The sequence below is a fragment of the Miscanthus floridulus genome, unplaced genomic scaffold (genome assembly GCF_019320115.1).
Source record: "Miscanthus floridulus cultivar M001 unplaced genomic scaffold, ASM1932011v1 os_1326, whole genome shotgun sequence".
NCBI classification, from domain to species: Eukaryota; Viridiplantae; Streptophyta; class Magnoliopsida; order Poales; family Poaceae; genus Miscanthus; species Miscanthus floridulus.
In genome coordinates this window covers 22,997-26,983 of record NW_027097658.1, presented here as the reverse complement: position 1 = coordinate 26,983, position 3,987 = coordinate 22,997, and the positions used below count along the sequence as shown (strand labels likewise).

Here is a 3,987-nt window from a genome sequence, read left to right as displayed (position 1 = left end):
ATTGTATTTTTCTTGGTGGCTCTCTCATTGCTTGGAAGACAAAGAAGCAGACCGCGGTTCTCGTTCGAGTGCAGAGGCCGAGTTGCGAGCTATAGCTCTTGCATAGCAGATGTTACTTGGCTTCGATGGTTACTTGAGGATTTCGGTTTCAGTTTCTATGCCCACTCCTCTTCTGTCTGACAGTACCAGTGCTATCAATACTGCTCGTGATCCTATGAAGCATGAGCTCACCAAGCATATTGGAGTTGATGCATATTACACGCGGCTCAGGTGCAGGATGATGTCATGCTCTTCGCTATCTTGCAGTTTTCTTAGCAGTATAATGGAGTAACCTTTATTCCGGCACTTGAGCTAGGTAGCCATCAACTGCTCAGTCACACGATTAGGGCCCCGTTTAGATCTAAAATTTTTTGGATTTTTGGCTACTGCAGCACTTTTGTTTGTATTTGGCAATTATGTCTAATTATGGACGTTCAAATTTCGTCTCGCGATTTCTCACCCAACTGTGCATTAATTTTTTTCATCTACATTTAGTACTCTATGCATGTGCCGCGAGATTCGATGTGACGGGTACGGTAAAATTTTTTGGAATCTAAATAGGCCCTAGCAGATCACCAAGAACCGTCGCTTTCAATGGTCCTGCTGAGCACACTTTACTGCATAGACCCACATAAACATGATAGTCTAAAGAAAACCAGACACAGAAAGTATTGAATTATGTAGGTTGTGTACATACATCGAAAGGTGCCGATCGAAGCCGGAATTGTTTCTGATCCGGTCATTGTTCCAGGGCCAAATGCGACGTGAACTTGTTTTTGCTTTCGTGGTCTGTTCCCACACAAAAACGGCAACGAAAACAGGTTACAGGTCTATTAATGTATTTCCCGCGTCATTTTAAAATTGTCACGTTCACTTGGCATACCTCAACAACCTTACCTGGACAATGCATCACCATCATCACTACAAGAACAGAGGAGGGAGGCGATGTCGTTAGGACCTGTGGCACGGGGAGCCATCTTTGCTAGCTGCGTCAATCATCGTCATTAGCACGGTCAATCTCCGTTGCGATGGCAGCAGGTCCGCCGATGATCTCTCACTTGACGACTACGGCGAGGACGACAACGGTGACTCATCCTCCTCCTTCACCTTCCGGCCGGAGACGAGTTCACCCGGTCTGGTCTTCTTCGGGTTCTACGACGACAAGTACCCGGACGCCGAGGAGATCATCTCGTCCACGGTGCGGAAGCTCTACCACGCGGACCCCAACGTCGCCGCCGCGCTCGTCCGTCTTCTTCCACGACTGCTTCATCCACGTACGTCGAAACAAACAAACTCCATGTCGTCCTGCTCTCATCTCATCTTCCCTGCGACGCTCACACGCGCACACACCAACGCTGTCTTCTCTCTGTACGAGCGTACGTGCAGGGCTGCGACGCTCGCACTGCTTGACCGCGTCGACGGCCGGAAATCAGAGCGTCGACGCCGGGCCGAACCAGTCGGTGCGAGGCATGGGCGCGTCGAGGCCATCAAACAGAGAGTGGAGAAGGCGTGCCCGGGGACCGTCTCCTCTGCGCGGACATCCTGGCCCTCGCCGCGCGGGACAGCCTCGTCCTTGTCGGCGGGCCAACCTACCCGGTGCTCACGGGCCGCCGCCACGCGCGCAGAGCTTCTCTACCACGACGCGTCTGGCCGGGAGCATCCGCCGCCGAACGCCACCTACGCCATGACGCTCGCCGCGTTCGCGCGCCGCGGCAGTTCACGGAGCCTGAGACCGTCGCGCTCTTAGGTTCGTTCGTCGTCGATCTCATCAACCTTGCCTGCCCGATTTTGAGCTGCTGCTGAACTCCCTGTGATGCAAAAACCAGTCTTGCTATCTGCAGGAGCCCACAGAATCGGGAGGGTGCGGTGCATGTCTTCGCGGACAGGATCTACGACTTCGCCGGCACCGGTGCGCCCAACGACTCCATCGACCCGGACATGGTCGGCGAGAAGCGCGCGGGTGTGCGGCGGCGGCGGCGGTGGCGGTGATGGCGATGGCAACGACGGCTCGGCGGCGATGGAGATGGGGTACTACAGGCAGGGCCGGGAGGTGGGCTTCGGCGCGCACTACTACGCCAAGCTGCTGGAGGGCGGGGGCATCCTGCGCGCCGACCAGCAGCTCACCGCGGGGAGCACCGTGCGGTGGGTGTGCGTGTACGCGTCCAGAGCGCGCAGCGAGGAGGTGTTCCGCGAGGACTTTGCGCATGCCATGGTTAAGCTGTCGGCGCTCGCGCCGCTCACGGGGTCGGCCGGGCAGGTACGGATTAGCTGCTCCAAGCCCATCCAAGGACAACTGAACCATAACAAAGGGGGTAGTGTTTATGCATGACACTTTATTATGGTGGCAGTGTATCAGAATTTGTACATCTTTCTTTAGGAGAAATATAACTTTTTTAAATTTAGTGAAACATATAAAATACTAATATTTATGATACATAATACTCCCTCCATATTAAAAATGAAGTCGTTTTGGACAGCGACACGGTCTCCAAAACATAACTTTGACTAGTTATTTTTATAAAGATATTTATCAAAAAGTGATATATGTCAATTTTTGTGAAAGTATTTTTCAAAAACAAATCTATGCATATGGTTTTTTTCTATTTTCAAACTCAACAACTTAAAAGTTATTCATGATTTATATTCCCAATGTTTGACCCAAGTCTTGTCCAAAAACGACTTTATTTTTTAGTATGGAGGGAATAAATATTACTAGATTAATATTTGAATGTATTTTATAATAATATATTAGAAGATATAGATGTTGATAATATTTTCTATAATCTTGTTAAATCTAAAAATGACTTTTTTTAAAAAAAACAAGATGTGCAGTTATTTATAAACAGACTAGGCTACATTGTATGGTAATCTTTTCCTTCTGAACGGTGTTCTTTTAGAAAATCAAAATACTACTTTATGGTGGCATGATTCACTACCGGACAGAGCATCTTTGCCGAGAGCCTGAGGATTGCCGAGGGAAAATGCTCGGGCACTCGGCAAAGAGTCTTTGCCGAGGGCCTGATCCTCGGCAAAGAACAGCCCTCGGCAAAGACTCTTTGACGAGTGCTAGACCCTCGGCACAGACAAGCACACGGCAACAATAATTATTTGCCGAGGGCTAAGCCCTCGGCAACAAGACCGGGCCCTCGGCAACACCGCCCTGCCACGACGTTCATCCCCTGCCGTTCAATCTTTGCCGAGGGCATCACGTTAGGCCCTCGACAAAGACTTTTAACCGTTTTGAAAATTTTCTTTTAAAAAATTCTTTGCCGAATGCCCCTGGACCAGCACTCAGCAAGACAGTCTTTGCCGAGTGCCAAGCTGGCACTCGGCAAATTTTCAAATTTTTTTTATTTTTTTGACCCTAAGTTTTTTGTTGGATCCGCCTACATTGTTTACAACTTTATGTTCAAATTTTGTGCTTTTTCTAGTTTTTTTGTTATATTTGGTTGATTAATTTGATTATGTTGAATTTTTATATATAATTCAAATTTGAACTGCAAGTGCATGGAATATTGTAATCTAGTGCTTCGAAAAATGTTATTCATGGTATTTGGTGTATGTTGAGTCTCTATCCACGAACTCGCATCAAATTTCGCGCATCTTCTTCACGTAACATGACGAGCCACTTGCCGAAAAAGTGTTTTAAAATTATATAAAGTCCATACGAAGTCTGAAAATCACGAAACTTGTCGAGGTGTCATGTTATCGCATGTGTAGGCTATGGTAAAAAATTGAGAATGTTTTGAGCAAGTTGCGACGTCAGATAGTGGGTTTTATGCATCTGACGTCGCAAGTTGCTCGAAACATTCTCAATTTTTTACCATAACCTACACATGCGATAACATGACACCTCAACAAGTTTCGTAATTTTCGGACTTCGTATGGACTTTATATAATTTTAAAACACTTTTTCAGCAAGTGGCTCGTCATGTTACGTGAAGAAGA

General features: G+C 47.6%; 1 pseudogene; it reads left to right on the top strand.

Annotated features, from left to right (window-relative positions):
• The first annotated feature begins 984 nt into the window (after positions 1 to 984).
• On the top strand, positions 985 to 2,368 carry LOC136533934 (peroxidase 28-like; annotated as a pseudogene).
• Positions 2,369 to 3,987: the final 1,619 nt, after the last annotated feature.